Consider the following 26,188-nt stretch of genomic DNA (forward strand, 5'->3'; position numbering starts at 1 on the left):
AAAAAAAAAAAAAATTAAACTTCCAGAGATGAAAAAAACAATTCTGACATAAAAAATACTGTGGATGGGGTTAACACTGCCAAAGGAAAGAAGAGCGAACTTGAAGATATATCAAAAGATGTATTAAAATGAACAGAGCACCAACAGTTAGCTGTGGAACAACGTCAAGCAACTTAACATATGTTCAATTGGCGTCCCCAATTTTTTTCTTAGGGAACCAAGGAGGTATAGGGAAAAAAAGACAAAATAGAGGTTTTCTTTTTTTTTTTTTTTAAGATTTTATTTATTTGAGAGAGAGAGAGAGAGAGATCGCACAAGTTGGGTGAGGGACACAGGGAGAAGCAGGCTCCGCTGAGCAGGGAGCCTGACACAGGGAGCCCAACTTGGGGATCATGACCTGAGCCAAAGGCAGAAGCTTAACCGACTGAGCTACCCAGGCATCCCAAAATAGAGACTTTCATAGTGAAGCTTGTGAAATGATGGGGGAAACTAAGGGAACAGAAAACCGAGACCTTAGAATTACACAAGAGTGTAACAGCAGGAGAGCACAGGTACTATAAAAGGATTAGTTGGGGCAGGATGGAGTGCTTACCACTCTTTGGATTTCCATAGAGGGAAGAAAATGTTCACTTTCTTGGGTTGGGGGACAAAGTCAACAGTCCTTGATAGGAAAAGAAAGGAAAATCTTCATGCCCTGGTTTGGCCTTAAAATGTCCTTTTCCCTATAGTCTTTCCAAAGAATCTTCAGTAACATCTAGTTGGTGCACATAAATGCTTAAGCTTTTCTTACTTTTTCCGTAAGGGAAGTACTAATATGGAAGGTAGGAAAGTACTTTTTTAAACATTTATTTATTTGAGAGTGAGTGAGAGAGAGAGGATGAACGGGGGGAAGGTCAGAGGGGGAGGGAGAAGCAGGCTCCCTGCTGAGCAGGGAGCTGGACACTGGCCTAGGACCCTGAGATCATGACCTGAGCTAAAGGCAGACACTTAACAACTGAACCACCCAGGTGCCCCTAATTTTAAAATTAAAAAAAAAAAATTTTAATTAAAAAAATTTTTTAAGTAAGTTCTACACCCAACGTGGGGCTTGAACTCACGACCCCAAAAGCAAGAGTCACATGCTCTACCAACTGAGCCACGCAGGCTCCAGTTCATGTATCTTTGTAACTTATTTTACCAGTTAGGCATAATTATATTTCAGAGGAAATGTACCTCTTGAAACCTCTGAATTCTTTAAAAGAACAAGGACACTCAAGTTAATTTTTTAGTGTCTAGCTATACTCACAAAGTATATGATAGCTGAAAAAAAATGCTACAAACTAGGAGATGTAATGGCACAAATAATGGTGAAATCAGAGCAGAGATGGGGAAAACATATGGCACTTATAATTAAATGTACTTCTACGAAGAAATTTGTTTTAACATGTGTTTATGACTGCCAATAATATATTACGGGGGGAAAAGGAGTACTCACCTGGCAAAAACAGGAATTGTTAGTCTCTTCAAATGTGAAATTACTTGTGAAATTACTTTTGAAATACAGAGGTGCAAACTTAATCAAGATCATCAGAGAACAGCTATAAAAATCTAGTTACCTATTTCACCTGTAGGAAAAGACAAGCAGATAAAGCCATTAGAATTCAGAAGCCCTTGGGTTAAGACAGTTTAATATTAAGAAATGTTTAAAAAACAGTATTTCTTTTCAAGCCGGGCCCCCAAAATTTGGCAGAGTAATGCAGTCCTCATTCTTTTTCACTAAAAAGCTCATTTCTCCACTTTTAGGTAATGTGGTTAATTTTAACATAGTTGGAGGGCCAAAAATATTACACCTGGTTAAATTAGTGTTCCAAGACTGAAGGCTCCTACTCGGGAGAAGACAAATGTAAATGGTATTAAACAGGCAAACAATCGATACAATATTAAATATCAAGTGAGATAGTATACCCTTTCCTCTTTTGTTAACCATCACCAGTTTTTCTGGAAAGGGGTTTCGGAGAAGAACTGGCATGTGGAGAAGGAATACCAGTCAGGAATTTGCGCCTTTTCATTGCTAATTCTGCCACTTCCCGATTCAACCATGATAGAATCATGCAGGGCGGTCGTGGGTTCGCTGGCTCCGCAGGCTGCAGGCGCTTACCCGAACAGAACTGCTCTCTTCCGAGAGGATGCAGCAGCAGAACCCGACCTAGGAGACTCCCCGAAAACCGGCTTCTGGCTACGGCAGGAGAGCTCAACAACCTCCCAGTGCCCAAAAGCAGCTCTAGGGAGTAACGAGTTCACTGAACTTGGGTCCAAAACGGTACCGTATCCCTAGGGAAAAAAAATGCCACAAAGCTGCAATAGTGAAGCAGCAGGTGTTCTAAAGCCGAAGGAAGGAGGCAGGAGGAGATACAGCCCTGCGCATGCGTGTTCTATGTGGGTGCGGCGGCAGCAGGCAGGGAGTAAGAATTAAGTGGTGAAGAAGGGGGCAGCGGCTGGTTACTAGGAGACGGGACGCTCGTGTGGGACGTCTAAGCGCTGCGTGGGCGTACGCCTGCGCGGCGCGGATGGACCAGGAAGAGGCCTCTACTACGCGCCCTGTAAGGCGAGCAGGTGGACGTACGCGTCTCTACGTGCGTGGGTGCGCACGCACGGCTTGTAGTCCCCGCGAGAGGGAGGGTCGAGCCAGGTACGCGTGCGCACGGGAACTAGGGGCGCGCGGGACGGAAGCGGAGCGAAGGCGCCGGGGAGGTGGAGGACGAGCCCCCCTCAGGTACAGAGCGTGAGGGCGGGGCCGACGGCTGCGCCGACGGGCGCTAACCGCCCCCGCCTCCTTCCCTCCGGGTCCCGCCTTCCTCTGCCTCCGCTGGGGTGGGGCCAGGTCGATTTGGGGGTGGGAGGGGAGGGGAAAGGGGCGGAGGATGGAGACCGAGAGGGACCTGGATCCCTGGCGCAGGTCAAAGCTTGCTAGTCGTCGAGATGAGTTCCGGGGTGGATGACGGGCCCAGAAACCCTGGGAGGGACTCGGAGCTCCAGGTAGAGGCAGCAGGGATGCGCCGGGTTGGGATAAAGCAGCTCCTGGATCGGAAGGCCCTGCAACAGGGCAGGTGTGACGGGGGTTAGGGGCTGTGGGTGATCCCTGAGGTGGGAATTCACTGCTTGACCGGCTGTGAGGGACGGTAGTGGGCAGAGTTGCGTCCAGGGAAGCCCTCCAGGAGCAAACTTTGCCGCTGTTGTTGTTTCTTGGGCGTTTAGGGTTGAGCCCAGTTCCTATGGTGACCGCTTCGTTTCCTGCCGCAGCTCTCCGCTTGGTTGTTGGGGGGACTGTTCTGTTTGGAAACGCCTGGAGTGGAGGTGAGGAATTTGGAAGTCAGAGATTTGGGAGTTCAACCTGTCTTCCTGAATCCCCGCCTCTCACTTCTAAGCCTCTTTATAGACTTTGGGAGGGGAAGGGCCGAGATTACGTAGGTATTTGCATGAAAATCTCATATAATTTCAGTAGAAATTATACACAGGAAAGGCAGTTAGGTAAACTGGGTTTGTTTGAAAACACGTTTGAGACTAAAGTTGAATAATCGCGGCGATTATGGACCTGATACCTAAATACGCATAGGAATACTTTGTTATTGGTTTTTTTTTTTTTTAAAGATTTTATTTTTTGTGAGGGAGAGAGAGCACACAAGCGGGGGGAGGGGCAGAGGGAGAAGCTGACTCCCCATTGAGCAGGGAGCCCGATGGTATAGTCAAGGATTAGGGCTTCAAGAACGAGTTGCATAGATGGCATAGCCCCAGTGTTTCCCTTCTTCCATTCCAGGCCCTTATATCGCAGGATATTCGTTGTTTTAAATTTCCTCCACTGGTTTTCTGTATTTAAAGTACACTTTTTTTTAACCTGTAAGAAAATAAATAGACTAATTGGTTTATAACTAGAAGAAACTAGGTTAGTTATAAACATAAATGGAAAGTGTCACATTCAAATCTGCCTTCAGGATAAAACTGATTCTTGTTTGTATCTTAATTGTTCAAGGAACGAAACCATTCAATTTTAATTAGTGAGAAATAACTAGGAAGGTATATTAATGAAATATTTATTGTAAACAATAAATTTTGGCATTATTTAATGGCAGCTTGCAAAATATGTCTTATTTTGTTTATTGTCTGAAAAAGTCACTGCTTATAGTCCAGCATAGAATCAGATGTAGAGATTCTGTTGGCTCCTTTTCTGTCTTCTTTTTTAGTTGCTCAGATCAGTTTTAGGGTAATTTGCTTTTAGAGTATTCCATACACAGAGACAGAGCAGGTGTTATTATTTATTCTCTTTTCTCATCACATGCTCCCTCTTCTCCCCAGATGTAGCCACCATCCTGATTTCTATGATAACCACTTCCTTGCTTTTCCCTAGAGTTTCGCCGTCTTTGTATGTGAACATGCACATTCTAGTTTGGCTTGTTTTTGAACTTTATATAAATGGAATTGTAGTAAATATTCCTTTCTAGTTTGCTTCTTTACTCAACGTTATGTTTTTAAGATTTATCCTTGTTGCTTATCGTTAGTTTGTTGTTTAGTGTTTAGCTACTCTACTATTAAAGTTTTTAGAGTTTTTGGTAAACATGAACCACTGCTGTGGACTTTCTCATACATGTACCCCATGATAATCTTTTGAATTAAGCTAGTTAGTAAGGTAGTTCGATTTGTCTTAGTTATGGGATTAACATCAGTTTATTATTAATATCTTTTAGTTCAGGAAAGCCTCTTGAAAACAACTCCTTAACCCCTTATGTTTCTTAGAGGTCTTGATAAATGATCACTTTTCCTAAGGCCATTGTTTTATGCTCCTTTAAAAAGACAAGTTATTTCTTTATAGAATAGTCTGGATTGAAGAGAAGTAAGGAGCTTGAATTTGGTTGGATAACTGGAGAGATTATTTCTTTTTCATAAGAAGGGTTAAGCATTGTGTTTTTACTGTTTTGTTTGAAGTGAATTCCCAAAATTTTTTTTTCACTTATTTTTATAATACAAAAACCTATCTCAAAATTATTCATAAAACTGTGTGGTTTTCTACATCTTTCTGTTAGTGAGGCTATTCCTTCCTACTTCAAAGTATCTGTCAGTATAAACTTTTGGAGACAGTTTTATAAAAAGAAAACAAGTTGATTTTTTTGTGGAACCAGATTTCAGAATCCCATATAAAATACTCCAGTATTTTTAATTATCCTACCAAAATATTTGGTGACATTTGTTGAGCATGTATTATATGTATGATATTTTGCTCAAGATTGATATTTTTTTCTTTTTAGCACATGATCTTACCTCCTATTTCATTAAAAATGAAAATTCTACCAGGCAGGACCTTCTTCAAATTTCTACCCCTTCTTATCTAAATCTTCACCTGACCTTGCTTTCCTCTTTCTAGTCTCAAAGGACAGTGCACATGCCGTTTATTTGGGTTTCCTTTTATTGGCTCAGTGTCCTTTCTCCATTAGTTATCATTAACCCATGTCTTAGGAATCTTCGATGTGTTTATACTGTAGGGCTTCTTAATCTAGAGCACAAGAACTTTAGGGAGTTCTTCAACCCCCTGAAATTGTAAAGTTTTGTATGTGTTTTTATTTTACTGAGGGGAGGACTCAGGGCTTTTGTTTAATTCTGAAGGGAATCCTTGATATAAAGAGAATTAAGAAACAAGTTTTTCTCTTTTGTAACAACCCTTCAACAACAGTAGTCTTCTATCTTTTGCTCTACTTCTCATCTCACAATCATGCTTTCTAAAAGAAGTCTACATGTTCTATTTCCTTTAGTTCATTACTCATTTATTAGTCCTCTTTAAATGTGCTTCTACCCCATCTGCACCATTGAAACTACTTTGTTCAAATCATCAAAATTTTGTTATTTTTCAGAATGTTCTATTGACCACCAACTTTGTGCTGGGCACTTCTGTAGGCATTAGAGATATAACAGTGACCAGACAAAAGCCTAGATCTCTTGGAGTTTACATTCTAGTAGTGGGGAGACAGACAATAAACAAGTGAAAAAATAAATGATATAATTTCAAATAGTGTTAAGTGCAAATAACCTGATGAGAGAGTATCTAGGAGAGAGGCTACCTTTGGGTAAGAGGTCAGGGAAGATGTGCTGACTTTGAGCCAGAGAAGGAGCCAGCCATGCCCAGGGCTGGGAGAGTGTTCCAAAGAGAGGGAAAGCAAGGACAGAGACCTTGAAGTGGAATGAGGTTGGCACAGTGGAGGAACGGAAAGAAAACCAATAAAGCTGATGGGTGAAACAGAGTACTAGATCTATTTAGGGAAGTGAAGGCAGGGGCCAAATTATGTAGGACCTTAAAAATTTTCGATTTTTATTCTAATTGCAGTGGGAAGCCATTGGAGTGTTTTGAGCAGGATCTCATGATTTTAAAGTGATAGTTTTGATTTCAATTTGGAAAAAAGTTGTGGGGAGCAATAGTAGAAGCATGAAGACCACTTAGGGAACTGTTCCAGTAAAGGTGTGGGAGATGAATATGGAGGTGGTAATAAGCATGTTGAGAAGTGGATGGATTTGGGAAATATTTTAGAGGTAGAACTGACAGGGTTCATTGTTGGGGGTTAGGGAAAGAGGAAACAAAGACAATCCCTTGGGCACTGCACAAATGATGATGCATTTGACATGGGAAAGACTGGGAAGGAATGCAGTGGAGGCAGGGTTGAGAGCAGGAGTGCAAGTGGGGGGCTTAAGAGGTCTGTTTTAGACATGTTAAAGTTGTGATGGCTCTGGACATTCAGTAGACACAATACAGTGTGTTAAGTGCTCCAGTAGGAGTATATTCATAGTTTTGGGGGAATATGGAAAATATATCCTAAGTCTGTTTTGGGGGAAGTTGAAGTCAAAACCACTTTTTTTTGTTATCTTTTTCTCTATATTTTCTTAGCATACATGTGCACATGTGCATTCCTCTGATATGGCACTAATTATGTTGTACTGTAATTTCTGATTTATTTGTTCTGGACTTCCCTAGAGCCACTGAGGGTTGAGATTGTAGGTTTTTATTTGTTTTCCATGTTTCTTTTATTTTCTTTTTTTTAAGAGAAAGAGAAAGAGAGAGAAAGGAGGGGAGGGGTAGAGTGAGAGGGAGAGAGGCTGTCAAGCTGCGGAGTCCGACATGGGGCTCGATCACACAACCCTGAGATCATGACCTGAGCTGAAATCAAGAGTCAGATGCTTAACCTGCTGAGCCACCCGGGCACACCTGTTTTCCATCTTTCTATCCCCAGAATCTAATACTGGTTCATTCTTATCCTAGCTATTTATAAATTTGTTTGAAAAATGAATAAATGTGACTGTTAAAATCTGAAAGTATAAACTGAAACAATGACAGTGGGAATAGAAGAAATGCACTTGAGAGTGATTTTAGTGAAAAGATAAGTAGGACTTGATGGCCAATAATATATATAGCACTTCTTGCCAGGTAGTGTTCTAAAATGCTTTACTGTAACTCATTTAATCCTCACAACAGGTCTTGGAGGCAAGTACTGTTTTTATTCCTATTTTACAGATGAAACCGTGGCCAGAGAAGTAACTTGCTTATGGTCATGCAGCTAAGAAGCAGCAAAGCTAGCATTACGCACATAAGCAGTCTTATGCTAAAGAACAAGTTCCTTACTATTATGCTGTGTTGCTTCCTCATTGAGAATGATTGTGATTCTGGCTTGGGTTTTTATCATAACAATTTGCTGCTTCCAAAGTACTTTTACTTGCATTCTCTGAGATCTGTACAGGAATACAAGTTCCATTTAGATAGAGATTGTGGGAATGTGGAGGATACTCAGGTGGCCTGAGGTGGGGAACCTGGCAGGAGAGGCATGGGCATTTCAGATACACCAATTTCTCTCCCTTTTCATTTGCCTCCAAAGCTAGTGCAGAGCAAGTAGCAACTCTAATATTGCTACTCAGTTGCTCACAATTGTCAGGGAGACTTTTGGCTTCTTCCTACTTTTAATTTCTAGTGTAACTTGATAGGTAATTTTATAGAATCTCTACCTGACCAGTTTACCAAGGAGAAGAAGGAGAGTTCAATTTTATCTGCTTTTGTACACTCCTTTATTATCAATCTATATAAATTTTTATTGGCACTTTCCTATTATGCAGAGAGTTCTGTGCAGGTTGGTAGGAATACAGAGAGCTCTAGGATATTGCTTGTTCTTAAGATTCTAATAATTGGGATTGTGGAAAAAGATGGCAGAGGAGTAGGGGACACTATTTCAACCGGTCCCCTGAATTTAGCTGGATATCTACCAAACCATTCTGAACACACACGAAATCAGCCTGAGATGTAAGAATATATATCTGGATCTCTACAAACAGAATATCTCCGATGGTCTTGAGGTATGAAGTGGGGAGCTGTGATTCTGCACTCAGATATTGGAAGATAAACAGAAGGGGGAGGGAGCTGCCATAAGCTGGCACCAGGAAGGTGATATAACACCAGAGCACAAAAGTGTCCCACGCTGGGGACCTCACACAGACTCACAGACTGGTGGTGGTGGGGAAAAGACTTTAGTGCAGCCCCCAGACAGGATCCAGGAGCTGCGGGTGCGCAAGTGCTAACTGGGGGCAGTTTGCAATTTTAGAAGCACAAAGGGAGAGGTGTGCCTGGCCCGGGGCTCCACCACTGGCAGTGTAGCTATGGGACGCACAACCGGGAGGCTGTGGTTTTTAGCAGCCCAGACAGAAACAGAGACAATGTGGCCTGGAGAGCTCAATGAAAAGCAGACTGTGATTTCTCTCTTCTGAGACAGAAGTTTGGATGTGGTCACTTCTGCTCTGACTTTGGGAAGAGACGCGGAAAGCTGCCAGGGAAAGCTGCCAGAGAACAAAAGCCCCCCAAAACTAGTTTTCACTGAGCCCACTCCCCACCCCCCCAGGGGGCAGGGCAACTCTGCCCAAGCAGGGTTGCCTGAGTAACAGTGTGGCAGGCCCCTCCCCCAGAAGACAGGCTGGAAGAACAAGAGGATGACAACCCGAAGGTCCCTATAAAGCAGGTGCATCTTGCTTGGGTCGTGGTTAATACTTTGGACTTTGTACATTCCCTCAACCACCCCCCAACAGAATGACTAAGATGAGGAACCCCCAACAAAGAAAAGAATCAGAGACTGTGGCCTCTGCCACAGACCTAATGGATATGGATATAAGCAAGATGTCAGAAATAGACTTCAGAGTAACAATTACAAAGTTGATATCTAGGCTTGAGAAAAATATTAGCAACAATATAGAATCCCTAAGGGCAGAAATGAGATCTTGATTAGCCAAACTGAAAAATGCTATGAATGAAATGCAGTCTAAATTGGATACTCTGACTGCCAGGGTAAACGAGGCAGAAGAATGAATTAGTGAGCTAGAAGATAAGATGGTAGAAAAAAAGGAAACCGAGGGGGCCTGGGAAAAACAGATTAAAGCCCAAGAGATCAGACTGAGAGAGATTAAAGATGCGATGAAACGTTCCAATGTCAGAATTATTGGGATCCCTGAGGGGGTGGAGAGAGAGAGGTCTAGAAGACATTTTTGAGCAAATCGTAGCTGAGAACTTCCCTCATCTGGGAAGAAAACAAGCATTCGTGTCCAAGAGGCAGAGAGGACCCCTCCCAAGATCAATGAGAACAGACCAATGCCCCAACATATAATAGTACAGTTCGCAAATCTTAGATCCAAGGATACAATCTTGAAAGCAGCTAGGGGGAAGAGATTTCTTACGTACAGAGGGAGGAACATCAGAATAACTTCAGACCTGTCCACAGAGACCTGGCAAGCCAGAAAGGGCTGGCAAGACATATTCAGGGTACTAAATGAGAAGAACATGCAGGCAAGGATACTTTACCCAGCAAGGCTGTCATTCAGAATAGATGGAGAGACAAGGAGCTTCTAAGACTGGCAGAAACTGAAAGAATATGTGACCACCAAGCACACCCTGCAAGAAATATTAAGGGGGGTTCTATAAAAGGAGAAAGACCCCGAGAGTAGCATAGACCAGAAATGTACAGAGACAATCTATAGAAACAAGGACTTCACAGGCAACATGATGGCAATAAAATCATATCTTTCAATAATCACTCTCAATGTGAACAGCCTAAATGCTCCCATGAAACAGCACAGGGTTGCGGATTGGATAAAAAGACAGGACCCATCCATATGCTGTCTACAAGAGAGTCATTTTGAACCTAAAGATACATCCAGACTGAAAGTGAGGGCATGGAGAACCATGTTTCATGCCAACAGACCTCAAAAGAAAGCTGGGGTAGCAATTCTCATATCAGACAAATTAGATTTTTTTTTTAAACATGACAAATATGATTTTTTATTTGTCACCATTAAATGTCTGACTTTCTTGGACTGGTGGCTCATATCCATCAGCTCGTTCAACTTTAGAACCAGTCTCATCCCCAGTAGCTTTTCCAGAACTACTACCTTCACCATGAAGCTCCATGAGCTTTCCCAGTTCAAACTTGGGCTTCTTCAGCATTTTTACTTTTCTAACGAAGACATCATGGAGTGGATAAATAGACTGACAAGCCTTTTCTATATCTTTTCCAATGCTGTCTGGAATCAGTTTATTGACCACTTCTTTCAAGTCATTTGTTTGCACCTCTTGGGTCATGATTTCCATCATCTTTTTCCGAATTTGACAGATCTGTTGGTGCTGAGCATAAGAGGTCTTCCAAATCTGATTATTGCGTTTTTTAGGAAAACCAACACAAAATAGATGAAGCAAATAACCATCAGTAGTCTTGACATCAACATGAGCTTCAATCATGGTCTGCCATTTTTTGACCATGGAGCACATTTTGTCACAGGTAAGATCCATGCCATGGAAATTAGGCAGTTTTTGCCCTGAACATCCTCAGTAATTAGCTTGAATTTTCTAAATGCAACTTCATCATTCTGCAGATCAGCAAGGCTCACTTCAAAAACATGACCTTTGAGGCCATCAGATGTGATTTTGGTTCCTTGAGTTCTTGTGACTAATGTTTTTCCAATATTTCTTATATTGAACATAGCTGGTGCTTTCACATCATACCAATCTTTCTTTTCTTTTTTTTTTTTAAAGATTTTATTTATTTATTTGACAGAGAGAGACACAGCGAGAGAGGGAACACAAGCAGGGGGAGTGGGAGAGGGAGAAGCAGGCTTCCCGTGGAGCAGGGAGCCCGATGTAGGGCTCGATCCCAGGACCCTGGGATCATGACCTGAGCCGAAGGCAGCCGCTTAACGACTGAGCCACCCAGGCGCCCCCATACCAATCTTTCTTAGAAAATGGATCAACCACTTTCTTCTTGGCTCCCTTTTTTGCCACCTTTTTTTTTTTTTTTTAAAGATTTTATTTATTTATTTGACAGAGAGAGACACAATGAGAGAGGGAACACAAGCAGGGGGAGTGGGAGAGGGAGAAGCAGGCTTCCCGCAGAGGAGAGAGCCCGATATGGGACTCGATCCCAGGACCCTGGGACCATGACCTGAGCCGAAGGCAGTTGCTTAACAACTGAGCCACCCAGGTGCCCTTTTGCCACCTTTTGTAAGGCGCTTGTTCTTGCTGACCGCCATGGCGCTGCTCAGGGAGCCAAAAGGGCAGACAAATTAGATTTTAAGCTAAAGACTGTAGTAAGAGATACAGAAGGACACTATATTATTCTTAAAGGGTCTATCCAACAAGAAGATCCAAAAATTGTAAATATCTATGCCCCCAACATGGAAGTAGCCAACTACATAAGCCAACTATTAACCAAAATAAAGAAACGTACTATTAGTAATAGATTAATAGTAGGAGACCTCAACACTCCACTTGCAACAATAGACATATCATCTAAGCAGAAGATCAACAAAAAAACAACAGCTTTGAATGACACACTGGAGCAGATGGACCTCATAGATATATACAGAACATTCCACCCTGAAACAACAGAATACTCATTCTTCTCGAATGCACATGGAACTTTCTCCAGAATAGACCACATACTGGGTCACAAATCAGGTCTCAACCAATACCAAAAGATTGAGATTATTCCCTGCCTATTCTCAGACCACAATGCTTTGAAACTGGAACTCAATCACTAGAAAAAATTTAGAAGGAATTCAAACACTTGGAAGCTAAAGACCATCCTGCTTAAGAATGTTTGGGTCAGGGCGCCTGGGTGGCTCATTTGTTAAGCGTCTGCCTTTGGCTCAGGTCATGATCCCAGGGTCCTGGGATCAAGCCCGACATTGGGCTCCCTCCTCAGCAGGAAGCCTGCTTCTCCCTCTCCCACTCCCCCTGCTTGTGTTCCCTCTCTCACTGTGTCTCTCTCTGTCAGATTAAAAAAAAAAAAAAAAGAATGTTTGGGTCAACCAGGAAATTAAAGAAGAACTTAAACAATTCATGGAAACCAATGAGAATGAAAACACATTGGTCCAAAACCTATGGGATACTGCAAAGGTGGTCCTAAGGGGGAAATACATAGCCATCCAAGCCTCACTCAAAAAAAATAGAAAAACCCCAAAAACACAAGCTAACTTTACACCTTAAAGAACTGGAGAAAGAACAACAAATAAAGCCTAAGCCAAGAAAGAGAAGAGAAACAATAAAGATTAGAGCAGAGATCAATGAATTAGAAACCAGAAATACAGTAGAGCAGATCAACAAAATTAGAAGCTGGTTCTATGAAAGAATTAATAAGACTGATAAACCACTGGCCACACTTATCCAAAAGAAAAGAGAAAGGACCCAAATTAATAAAATTATGAATGAAAGGGGAGAGATCATAACTAACATCAAAGAAATAGAAACAATTACTAGAAATTATTATTAACAACTATATGCCAATAAATTAAGCAACCTGAAAGAAATGGATGCCTTCCTGGAAACCTATAAGCTACCGAGATTGAAACAGGAAGAAATTGGCAATCTGAATAGACCAATAACCACTAAAGAAATTGAAGCAGTGATCAAAAACCTCCCAAAAAACAAGTCTAGGGCCTGATGGATTCCCTGGGGAATTCTACCAAACATTTAAAGAAGAAATAATACCTATTCTCCTGAAGCTGTTTCAAGAAATAGAAACAGAAGGAAAACTTCCAAACTCATTCATTGAGGCCAGCATTACCTAGATCTCCAAACCCCAAAGACCCCATCAAAAAGGAGAATTTCAGACCAATATCCCTGATGAATACAGATGCCAAAATTCTCAAGAAGATTCTAGTTAATAGGATCCAGCAATACATTAAAAGGATCATCCATCACGATCAAGTGGGATTTATCCCCGGGATGCAAGGGTGGTTCAACATTTGCAAATCAATCAATGTGATAGAACACATTAATAAGAGGAGAGAGAAGAACCATATGGTCCTCTAAATTGATGCAGAAAAAACATTTGCAAAATACAGCATCCTTTCCTGATTAAAACTTCAGAGTATAGGGATAGAGGAACATTCCTCAATTTCATAAAATCCATCTATGAAAACCCCACAGTGAATATCATTCTCACTGGGGAAAAGCTGAGAGCTTTTCCCCTAAGATCAGGAACACGACGACGATGCCCATTCTTGCCACTATTGTTCAACATAGTACCAGAAGTCCTAGCAACAGCAATCAGACAACAAAAAGAAATAAAAGATATTCAGATTGGCAAAGAAGAAGTCAAACTCTTTCTCTTCACAGATGACATACTTTATGTGGAAAGACTCCACCTCCAAATTACTAGAACTCACACAGCAATTCAGTAATGTGCCAGAATACAAAAGCAATGCACAGAAATCAGTTGCTTTCTTATACACTAACAATGTAACTGTAGAAAGAGAAATTAGGGAATCGATTCCATTTACAACAGCACCAAAAACCATAAGATACCTTGGAATAAATCTAACCAAAGAAGTAAAGAATCTATACTCTAGAAACTACAGGACACTTATGAAAGAAATTGAAGAAGACACAAAAAGATGGAAAACATTCCATGCTCATGGATTGGAAGAATAAACATTGTTAAAATGTTTATGCTGCCCAGAGCAATCTATACTTTCAACACCATCCCAATCAAAATACCAATGGCATTTTTCAAAAAGCTGGAACAAACAGTTCTAAAATTTGTATGGAATCAGAAAAGACCCCGAATCGCCAAGGAAATGTTGAAAAAGAAAAATCTGGGGCCATCACGTTGCCTGATTTCAAGCAGACACATAGATAAAACAGACACATAGATAAGTGGAACAGAATAGAGAGCCCAGATATGGATCTTCAACTCAATGGTCAAATAATCTTAGACAAAGCAGGAAAAAATATCCAATGGAGGGGCGCCTGGGTGGCTCAGTCGTTAAGCGTCTGCCTTCGGCTCAGGTCATGATCCCAGGGTCCTGGGATCGAGCCCCACATTGGGCTCCCTGCTCTGCGGGAAGCCTGCTTCTCCCTCTCCCACTCCCCCTGCTTGTGTTCCTGCTCTCGCTATGTCTCTCTCTGTCAAATAAATAAATAAAATCTTTAAAAAAAAAAATATCCAATGGAAAAAAACCAGTCTCTTCACACCTTAAAGAACTGGAGAAAGAACAACAACTAAAGCCTAAGCCTATTGGAGATGCTGGGAAAATTGGACAGCTAAATACAGAAGAATGAAACTCGACCATTCTCTTATACCATACACAAAGATAAACTCTAAATGAATGAAAGACCTCAATGTGAGACAGGAATCCATCAAAATCCTAGAGGAGAACATAGTGACCTCTTTGACATCAGCCACAGCAACTTCTTTCAAGTCACGTCTCCAAAGGCAAGGGAAACAAAAGTGAAAATGAACTTTTGGGACTTCATCAAGATAAAAAGCTTCTGCACAGCAAAGGAAACAGTCAACAAAACAAAGAGGCAACCCACGGAATGGGAGAAGATATTTGCAAATGACACTACAGATAAAGGGCTGATATCCAAGATGTATAAAGAACTTCTCAAACTCAACACCCAAAAAACAAATAATCCAATCAAGAAATGGGCAGAAGACATGAACAGACCTTTCTCCAAAGAAGACCTATGAATGGCTAACAGACACATGAAAAAACTTTCAACATCATTAGCCATTAGGGAAATTCAAATCAAAACCACACTGAGATACCACCTTACACCAGTTAGAATGGCAAAAATTGACAAGGTAGGAAACAAATGTTGGAGAGGATGTGGAGAAAGGGGAACCCTCTTACACTGTTGGTAGGAATACAAGTTGGTACAGCCACTTTGGAAAACAGTATGGAGGTTCCTCAAGAGGTTGAAAACAGACCTACCCTATGACCCAGCAATTGCACTACTGGGTATTTACCCCAAAAATACAGATGAAGTGAAAAGAAGGGGCACATGCACCCCAGTGTTCATAGCAGCAATGTCCACACTAGCCAAACTGTGGAAGGAGCCAAGATGCCCTTCAACAGATGAATGGATAAAGAAGATGGGATCCATATATACAATGGAATATTACTCAGTCATCAGAAAGGATGAATACCCACCATTTGCAGTGACATGGATGGAACTGAAGGGGATTATGCTAAGTGAAATAAGTCAAGCAGAGAAAGACAATTATCATATGGTTTAACTTATATGTGGAACATAAGGAATAGCACGGAGGACATTAGGAGAAGGAAGGGGAGAATGAAAGGGATGGAAATCAGAGGGGGAGACAAACCATGAGAGACTGTGGACTCCGGGAAACAAACTGAGGGTTTTGGGGGGGGGGGAGTGGGCGGATCGGTTAGCCTGGTGATGGGTATTAAGGAGGGCATGTATTGCAGTGAGCGCTGGGTGTTATAAGCAAACTGAATCATGGAACACTACATCAAAAACTAATGAAGTACTGTATGGTGACTAACATAACATAATAAAAGAAAAAAGATTCTAATAATTGTGTGAAGAAGACCTATCCAGAAAAAATAAATAGCTACACAGTTTATTCTAACCAATACATACAGATGTGTCAATGAAGAAGTGATCACTATTTGATGGAGAATATTGAGAACACCTCCTAAGAGAATGTGGAATTCAGGCTGAGCCTCAGAAATGTCTTTAGTTAAATGGAGAAAAGGGCAAGGCGCATGAGCAAAAGTTAGTGTATTTCTATAATGATAATATGAACCTATGTATAAAGAATATGGAGAATAGTTTGTCTTATATTTATAGAGGTGTTTTGAAGGTATCAACTAGGAGGTAAGTTTGGAGAAGTGGGAGGTGACCAAATTATGAAGAACTCTGAATGCATGGCAGGTTACAACTTTAATTGAAGAGATCCTTGAAGTGTAGTCTCTGTACTAGCCAAATAAGGAATTACTGAGCAGCATGTTTAGAAATGCAGTATTTCAGGCCTACTGTGAATAAGAAAATTCCTAAGTGATTTCATATGTTCAGTAAGATTTGAAAAGTACTATTATAGTGTATAGTCTGAATCTGTTATTCTAAGTCAAATGTTTATGGCTAGGAACACTTTTTTTATTATTATTATGTTCAGTTAGCCAGCATATAGGAACACATTTTTCAACAGAAACTACATAAGAAGTAGGATTTTGGCCTAACCTATACAGGCCTAAATGATTCATAAATTAGAAATACTCTGTGAGACCTAGTGCTGAAATTCTAGGTGAGACAGTAACTGCTAGAATGAAGAACAAACAGAAAAGCAGATTTAAGTTTAGTTTAGGGAAAGAGAAAAAGGAAAATAAGCCTGTCAGACTACTAAGTGCTGGATTGTACTGGTATAATAAAAAGTCAATGACTGGGGCATCCTGATCCCATAATTTCCCAAATGCTAGATTTTGGAGAATAGCATCTGTGTTGCCAGGAGAGATCTAGGATGCTTATAGCAAATTCTCTCTTCCTTAACAGAATGGCAGCCTTGATTCAGGGAAAGAACAAATTATTTCCCTAAATTACACAATTTCTGAGATACATTGTCATGTAAAAAAGCACAGTGTGGAGTAGTATGTATAGTTCGCTAAAGTGAACAATATTTTAACATGTTATTTTGCACATGTGCAGATATATATATAGGAAAAGTTCCTACAAGTGGAATTATTTGTACAGAAGCTATGTGCGTTTGTAATGTTGCTAGATTTTGCACAGTTGTTCTCCAGAAATACTATATCAATTTACACCTTCACCAGTGATGTGTAAGAATGTTAAATTATGTATCCAACTTTCTGATCTTTGCCATTGTGAGGTTAAAAAATGGTATCGTGGTGGGCGCCTGGGTGGCTCAGTTGGTTGGGCGACTGCCTTCGGCTCAGGTCATGATCCTGGAGTCCCTGGATCAAGTCCCGCATCGGGCTCCCTGCTCAGCGAGGAGCCTGCTTCTCCCTCTAACCCTCCCCGCTCTCATGTGCTTGCTCTCTCTCATTCTCTCTCTCTCAAATAAATAAATAAAATCTTTAAAAAAAAAAAAATGGTATCGTGGTGTTGTTTTAATTTGTGAGATTGAATATCTTTCAATCTGTTTAAAAGCCATTTCTGTGAAATATCCATATTCTTTGCCAATTTTTCTATTAGGGTATTTCATTTCCTTTTTTATTTATATGAATTATTTCTATATTAGGGAAGTTAGCCCTTTCTGATATGGGTAGCAAACCTTTTTGTTAATATACAAAAGCAGCAACAAATAGGTAGCTGGTAGCTATTATATTGGACAACACAGGCCTAGAAGTAGCCTACATAATTTGCTGATGACCCATATTTCCTTAGAACAGTGATTACCAAAGGGATAGGATGGGTTTTTGTTTTTTTTTTTTTTAAAGAGCATGTTTAATATTGTAGTTTTATATTTGGAAAACAGAAAAAGTTTTATAACATGGGATTTTAAGAAAGTAAAGCTTGATGAAAATGCTCTTAGCTGGTGAGTAAAGGTTAAAAATTATTGAAAATGTATCTAAGAATATTGTTAATTTCTAAATATCGTTGACTGTTGTGAAAAACCACAAAATTCTTTTAAACTCTGAATGCCTCTGTATCATTCCCATTTTTTTCCCACTAGGTTACCACCAAAGAACATGATTTTGGTCTAGGGGCTCCAGTTTCTGAAGCTGAAAAATACCAGAATAAACTCCAGCTAGAACAAGAAGTGAGAAATCAAGATAAATTCATCTCTGCACTGAAATTACAGGTTACATTTATTTCCCTGAAATAATTTGGGATGGGGACCTATTTTAAAACAAGAAGATGGAGAATAAATACTAATTCAATGTTCATAGGAATTTTATGGGTCTAGAATCATTCCATTTTTATCTTTATCATTTGATACATGCAGATTCAGATACATATGAGTGCAAACTATGTGGAAGTGTTACATCCAGTGCTTTTAAGTACATAATCCAACTTAATTAAGTACTTAATTCCAACCTTGTGAAATAGTGATGTGATTTTCATTTTACAGACATGGAAGCTGAAGTTCCAAAGGTTATAGAATTATATTTGACTAACATGTGACAGAGCTAGGTAGGATTTGTCTGAACTCCCAGGTTAGCTAGGATTTGAACCCAGTTCTCTGAACTCCAAGTTCGGTATTGTCTGTTTTCCTAGTGCCTGACCTGTGGTAAGGCTACTAATGAAGGCTATTAAAAGAAACTTCCTCTTTTAGGAAGACGGAGTAGACTTACTTTACCCTATTTGTCCCACTAAGTACAACTAAAAATGCTGAACATTTTGTTATAAAACAAACATAAGGACATTCTGAAAGGTGGGCTGAAGGAAGACTGGCTAGGGACCTCAGCATACAGTAAGTGACATGTTATTGAATTCCTGGGTTTTCCTTTTGCTCCATGTATCTCAGAGAGTGCTAGAAAAACTGGCATCTAGAATGGATGCAGAGAAAAAAAGGACTAGGAAGGGGGCAGCCTAGCAATGTAGACCACTTTTTTTTTCTGTCCGAGGTCTTTATAATTTATATTACATTTTTAACTTGGAAACAATCTCAAATTTATCTAAAAGTTGCAATTACGGAACAAAGAATATCTCCACCCACCCCCCAAACCCAAACCATTTGAGAATAAGTTGCAGACCTGATGTCCTGATAACCCTAACATTTGAGTGGGTATTTCCTATAAATAAGAACACTCTCCTACAAGATCACAATACAGTCTGGTAAAATCAAGAAATACGTTGCTGCCAGCTAATCCTCTGACCCCATTCAAGTTTTTGCTAATTGTCCCGTAATGTCATCAATAACAAAAAGATCTAGTCTGGCATCACATGTTGCATTTAGTTATTGTATCCCTTTATCTTCTTTATTCAGGAACATTCTTCCTTGATTTTTATGACCACAACACTTTGAAGAATACAAGCCAATTATTTTGTAGAATGGCCATTGATTTGGGTTTGTTATGATTATCTTTATGTTATGAAACTTTGGCCATGTGGAAGCCAGCCTTCAAATTGGCCCCACTTCCTTTACTCCCACTCTAATACAGTCTCCTTGCACATGGTACCAGAATTGATCTTTGTGACCAAGAGCATAGAGCAGAAGTGATTAAGTTATAAAGTGATCTCTTGGATCTCTTGGAAGCAAGTTTCCACTTTGTGAGCAGCTCGGTGGATAGGCCCACTTGGAAAGGAACTGAAGCAGCCAGTAGCCAGTGAGAAACTGAGGCCTACCAACTATGTAGGGTGAGTTTGGAAGTGGGTTCTCCAGCCCCACTTAAACCTTCCTATGGTGACTGTCACCCTGACTGACTTCTTTCACCTAGTGAGAGACCTTAAACCAGAATCACCAAACTAAGCCACTCCCAGATCCCTGATCCTAGGAAACTGTAACATAATTGTTGGCTTAAGGTACAAAATGAATACAGACAGGAATATCACAGAAGTGATGGTGGGTTCTTTTCATTGCATACTATCAAGTAGCACACAATTTCAATTTGTCCCATTAGTAATGATCTGTATTTGGATCCCTTGGTTAAAGTGTTATCTTCTGGGCTTTTCCCTGGTAAAGTTCCTCTTTTTTCTCTCAATTATTTTTTAATTTTTAATTTTTTTAATTAAAGTATAGTTGACACATAGTGTTACATTAGTTTCAGGTGTACAGCATAGTGATTTGACAACTGTATGCTCTGCTCACCACAAGTGTAGCTGCCATCTGTCACCATACAGTGCTATTATAATACCATTGACTATATTCCCTATGTTTTACCTTTCATCCTCATGACTTACTCATTCTGTAACTGGAAGCCTATACCTCTCACTCTCCTTCACCCATTTTTCCCATCTTCCTCCCCTCTGGCAACCATCATTTTGTTCTCTGTATTTATGGATCTGTTTCTAATGCAGACTATTTTTGGACAATAACTGCCTACTCAAACACCATGAAAAAAACTGTAGCCCCACTCCTGCTGGCAAAATCTGAGTAAGGAGCCTAGACTTCCACCCTTGTCAGGCTGTAACAAGGAGTTCCAGCCATACCTCATGGCCCACCCTCCAGGCTCCCACATCCCACCAAGCTGGTATCATAGAGGCATGCTGGGGAGCCAAGACCTTAGTGCCCACCAGGCAGTAAGAATCCCCCCCCGCACAACTGCCTAGTGTCAGCAAAGACCACATGAGGAGCCTAGATAATCCACCCTCACCCAGAGCAACAGGTGTCCCCTTTCCTTTTTGTTGAGGTGGTTTCAGAGGGGACCTCATGCAGAGTCAGGACTTCTACCACCTCCTAACAGTAACAAGTCCACCCACCCATAGTGGTGGTGGAGGACACATGGGAACAGTAACACGGTGCCTGTATTCTTCCTTACTGTGGTGGTATCAGCAGAGGTCTGGTGGGGACCCTGAACTCCCATTCCTGCCTAGCAGTAACAAGGAAACCAGTCCTGCCAGGTATCAACAGAGGCCTAGTAGAGAAATTGGACTTTCACCTACACCTAGCAATAAGAAGGTAGTGTTCCCCTTTATTAGCTGGAACTAAAGTCACAGGAAGTGTGACAAGAAGCCTACTAGAACACAAGAGCAGATCTCAATGAAAAAATCACTTCTTATCTCAAAAATCAGGAATATCTCAACCTTAATGAGAAAAGACAACCAAGAGATGCCAACACAGAGATGAATTAGAGATTATCTCACAAGGATTTTAAATCAGTTATATAAATGCTTCAAGCAATTCTGACCATGTCTGAAACAAACACAAAGCTAGAAAATCTCATCAAAGAAATAAAAGGTATATAAAGAAGAATCAAGTGAAAATTTTGGAAGCAACCAAGATGTTCTTCAATAGGTGAATAGATAAACAAATTGTGGTATATCTGTACAATAGAATATTATTCATTGATAAAAAGAAATGAGCTATCAACCACAAAAAGACATGAAGAAACATTGAAAGCAAATTGCTAGGTGAGAAAAACTAACTGAAAAGGTTACATACTCTGTGATTCTAATTATTTGACCTTCTGGAAAAGACAAAACATAGAGACATTAGAAAGATCACTGATTGCCAAGGATTTGGAGGAAGGAAGGGTGGGAAGGGTGAATGGAGCACAGGTTTTTTTAGGGCAGTGAAACTATTTTGTATGACACAGTAATGGTAGACACATGTCACTAAGCATTTGTCGAAACCCATAGAATGTACAACCGAAAGAGTAAACCCTGATATAAACTCTGGACTTTGGTTAATGTGTCAGTGCTCATAATTGTAGCATATACACCATACTAATACTAGATATAAATAAGATGGGAAACTGTGTTGGGTGGGGAGAAGGGGCTCTGTACTTCCTGATTAACTTTTCTGTAAGCCTAAAACGTTCTAAAAAAAATAAAGCCTAGGGGTACCTTGGTGGCTCAGTCAGTTAAGCATCTGCCTTCAGCTCAGGTCATGATCCTGCAGACCTGGGATCAAGCTGCGCATCTGGCTCCCTGCTCAGTGGGGAGTCTGCCTCTCCCTCTGCCCCTCCCCCTGCTTGTGTGCATGTGCGCTCTCTTTCAAATAATTAAATAAAATCTTAAAAAAAATAAAGTCTATTTAAAAAATGCATGGGAGAAAATATTTCCAAATCATGTATCTGATAAGGGATTAATATCGAGAATATATAAAGTACTTTACAACTCAACAATCAAAAAACAGAACAACCCAGTTCAAAAGTGGGCAAAGGACTTGAATAGACATTTTTCCAAAGATATACAAATGGCAAGCACATGAAAAGATGGTCAACATCATCATCCATTGAGGAAATGCAAATCAAAACCACAATGAGGTATCACTTCATACCTATTATTATGGCTATTACCAAAACAAAATAACAAGTGCAGGTGAGGTTGTGTAGCATCTGGAGCCCTTGTGCATTGTTAGTGGGAATGTAAAATGGTGCAGCCATGGTGGAAAAAGTTTGGCAGTTCCTGTAAAAGTTAAATGTAGAATTACCATATGATCCAGCTATTTCACTCCTAGATATATCCCCAAAAGATTAAAAAGTAGGAACTCAAATACTTGTACACTGATGTTCATAGCAGCATGATTTTCAGTGGCCAAAAGGTGGAAACAACCTAGATGTCCATCAATAGATGCTTAACAAGATGTGGTGAGTACATACAATGGAATATTACTCAGTCTTAAAAAAAGACCGAAATTCTGATGCAAGACTGCAACATGGGTGAGACTTGAAAACATTATGCTAAGTGAAATAAGCCAGGCACAGAGGGACAAATATGTGATTCCACTTATGTGAGGTACCTAGAATAGGCAAATTCATAGAGAGTTATTGTTTAGTGGGTACAGACTTCAGGATAATAAAAAAATTCTGGAAATGGATATGGGATGGTTGCACAATATTGTGGATGTACTTAATGCCACCAAATCGCACACTTAAGAATGGTTAGAATGGTAAGTTTTATGTATGTTTTACCACAATGAAAAAATTTTTAAAAGATTCGGTAACTGAAATTAAAAACTGTGTTCTCAAACAACAGGTTGGAAAGGAGAGAGGAATGAATTGGTGAACATGAGAATAGAAAATAGAAATAACCTAATTTGAACAGAGAGAAAATGGATTGAAAAAGTGCAAAGAGAGGCTCAGGGACAGGTGGGACTATAACAAAAGGTATAATACTTAGATCACTGGAGTCCGAGAAAGGTAAGAGAGGTTGGGACTGAAAAAATATTCAGAGCAATAATGGCTAAATATTCTCTAAATTTGGCAAAAGACTTAAGATGGATTAAAGAAGGTGAGTGAACACCTACCAGGAATCTCTCAAAGAAACCCATGCCAAGACACCTTGTATTCAAACTTGTGAAAACTAAAGACAAAAAAAGTAATCCTGAAAGTAACAGTTCATTGGTTATAGGTGAACACCAATCCAAATAACAACAGATCTGAAAACATGGAGGTTGGAAGGAAGTGAAACATTTTTTAAATGCTAGAAGAAAACCCAGTATTCTGTATTCAGTGAAAGTATCCTTCAGAAATGAATGGAAAATCAACGCATTCTCAGATGAAGAAAACTAAGAGAACTGGTTGCCAGCATAACTATTCTGCAAGAATAGCTAAAGGAATTTCTCTAACTAGGAAGGAAGTGATAAAAGAATCTTGGAAGAATATTAAAGAAAGACAAAGAAGAATATGGCTAAAAGCAATACAATTTCCTTTTTTTGTTTTCTAAATTTGTCAAATGTAGTTCTCAACGGATGTAGATGAAATATTTAAGATAATTATTTTATTAGTAGATGAGGGTAAAGGGCTATAAGGGGTATAAAGGGAAGTAAGTTTTCTACACTTCACTTGAACTGGTAAAATGTATGCTGTGCTAAGTTACAAATAAGTTACACTTTGAGCAACTACTAAAAAGCTATGCAAAGAGATTTCTCAAAAACACTATAGATAAGTTAAAATGGAATTTAAAAAAAAGTTCAAGGAACCCACAGGAGGGCAGGAAAAACAAAACAGAGAAAACAAAACAACCAAAAAGAAGTCACACTTGAATTTTTTTTTTTATCGAAGTATAGTTGACTCACACTTGAATCTTAGTATAAAAGTCTAAATACACCAATTAAAAGACGGAAACTAGTAGACTGGATTTAAAAACCTGATCTAGCTTTATGCTGTCTGTAAGAAATTCACTTCAAATATAATGATACATGTAGGTTGAAAGGTTGAAAGGCATACAAACTGGAAATGAAGACATAAAACTGTCCCCGGTTGTAGATGTCATGATCATCTACCTAGAAAATCTCATAAAATCTACAATACAAAACTATAACTAGTAAACAAGTTCATCAAGATCACAATACAAGGCATACATATTCATTTTCTTTCTGTATATTAGCAGTTAACATGTGGATATCAGAAATGCAATATCATTTACAATCACTCAAATAGAAAATGGAATCCTTAGATGTCAATCTAAAAAAGTAAGTATGAATTTATAATCTGAAAACTACAAAACTCTAATGAAAGAAATCAAAGAAGGTCTAAACAAATGGAGTGACATCATGTTCATGGATTGGAAGCCTCAACATAGTAAAGATGTCAGTTCTCTCCAAATCAGTATACATTTAATGCAGTTCTCATCAAAACCCCAGCAAAAACAATTTTGAAAAGAATAGAAGTGGGAAGATTTCAAAGCTTAATATATAACTACAGTAATTAAGACGGTTTGGTAGTACTAGAGGGATAGACACAGATCAATGATACAGAATAGAGAATCCAGAAATAGCCTTACACAAGTAAAGCCAAAAGGCTTTTGACAGAAGGAAAGATAGTCTTTTCAACAAATGGTGTTGAAACAATTGGATATCTTTTAGGGAAGAAAATGAATCTAGACCTAAACCTCACACCTTACACAAAAAATTAATTAAAAATGGATCATAAATTTAAATGTAAAACATAAAACTATGGAACTTTTTTAGGGTAATATAGAAAATCTTCAGGACCTTGGGCTTGGTGGAGAGTTCTTAGATGTGACACCAAAAACATGATTCATAAAAGAAAAATTGATAATTTGGACTTCATCAAAATTTAAATCTTTTGCTTTGTGAAAAACCCTTTTAACAGGATGAAAAAACAAGCTACAAACCATATTTCTACCGGAAGAATCATATGTGGGATACATGAAGAATTCTTAAAACTCAGCAGTAAAAAGGAACAATCCAATTAGAAAATAAGCAAAAGATATGAAGAGATATTTCATAGAAGGATATATGTTGATAAGCACATAAAAAGATGTTTATCCTTTCTAAATGTCAGGGAAATGCAAATTAAGACCGAGATGAAATAATAATGTACACCTATAAGAACAGTTGAGATTAAAAATAGTGACAATACCCAGTGCTGGCAAAGATGAGGAGAAACTGGATCACTCATACATTCCTGGTAGGAATGGGAAATGGTACAACCACTCTGGAAAATAGTTCAGTTCTTTATAAACTAAATATATATTTATCATACAGCCTAGCAATTGCACTCCTGGGTATGCCAGAGAAATGAAAACTTATGTCAACTCAAATATTTGTATATGATTGTTCATAGCAGCTTTATTTGTCATAAGGACTGGAAACAACTACAATTTCTCTTAATCAGTAAATGACTAAACAAACTGATAATCCATACCATGGAATATTACTCGGCAACAAGAAAGAATGAACAACTGATCCATGTAACTTCGATAGATCTCAACGGCATTGTGCTGAGTGAAAAAGACAATGTCAAAAGATCACATACTATGATCTTTACCACATGATTTTATTTATATAACATTCCTGAAAAGACAAAATTATAGAGATCAGTGGTTGCTAAGAGTTAAGGATGGGGAGGGGAGAGGATGTGACTATAACAGGCTAACAGGGCAATCTGTGGTGATGGAATAATTCTGTATCTTACCAAGATGCTGACTACAGCAGTCTATACATGGGATCACATTGTACCAATGTCAAATCTCTGAGTTTGATATTGTACTATAATTATTTAAGATGGAACTATTGGGGAAAGTGGGTTAAGGGCCCAGGAGATCCTTTTGTACTTCTGTGACTCTTCAGTTATTTCAAAATAAGTTTTTTTTTAAAGCTACTTTTTGAGTACTTATCATCTGCCAGAAATTTTACTTGTACTTTTTTTTTTTTTGAGATTTATAAGAATTTTTTTTTATTCTTATGTTAATCCCCATACATTACATCATTAGTTCTAGATGAAGTGTTCCATGATTCATTGTTTGTGCATAACACCCAGTGCTCCATGCAGAATGTGCCCTCCTCAATACCCACCACCAGGCTAA

General features: G+C 39.4%; 1 protein-coding gene, 1 long non-coding RNA gene and 1 pseudogene across 3 annotated transcripts in view; 1 reads left to right on the forward strand and 2 right to left on the reverse strand.

Moving 5' to 3' along the window:
* C10H2orf15 (chromosome 10 C2orf15 homolog) overlaps positions 1–2,395 on the reverse strand; it is a 23,250-nt gene extending 20,855 nt beyond the window's left edge. Inside the window, exons 1-2 of one of the 2 annotated variants that reach the window (XM_081832012.1) lie at positions 2,138–2,395; positions 1,475–1,604 (exon numbers count right to left, since the gene is read on the reverse strand). The gene's annotated coding sequence lies outside the window, so the exon portion shown is untranslated. The remainder of the gene's footprint in view (positions 1–1,474; positions 1,605–2,137) is intronic. The other variant, XM_081832011.1, reaches the window with a different exon arrangement.
* A 219-nt stretch (positions 2,396–2,614) lies between these two features.
* On the forward strand, positions 2,615–25,477 carry LOC145723658 (uncharacterized). The gene is made up of 2 exons (XR_014148893.1): positions 2,615–2,752; positions 17,982–25,477. It is a non-coding gene; the product is annotated as an uncharacterized LOC145723658 (long non-coding RNA).
* LOC102747371 (small ribosomal subunit protein eS1 pseudogene) lies at positions 10,314–11,061 on the reverse strand (annotated as a pseudogene).
* Positions 25,478–26,188: the final 711 nt, after the last annotated feature.

This window comes from Leptonychotes weddellii, chromosome 10 (genome assembly GCF_054177405.1).
Source record: "Leptonychotes weddellii isolate Sample4059 chromosome 10, ASM5417740v2, whole genome shotgun sequence".
NCBI classification, from domain to species: Eukaryota; Metazoa; Chordata; class Mammalia; order Carnivora; family Phocidae; genus Leptonychotes; species Leptonychotes weddellii.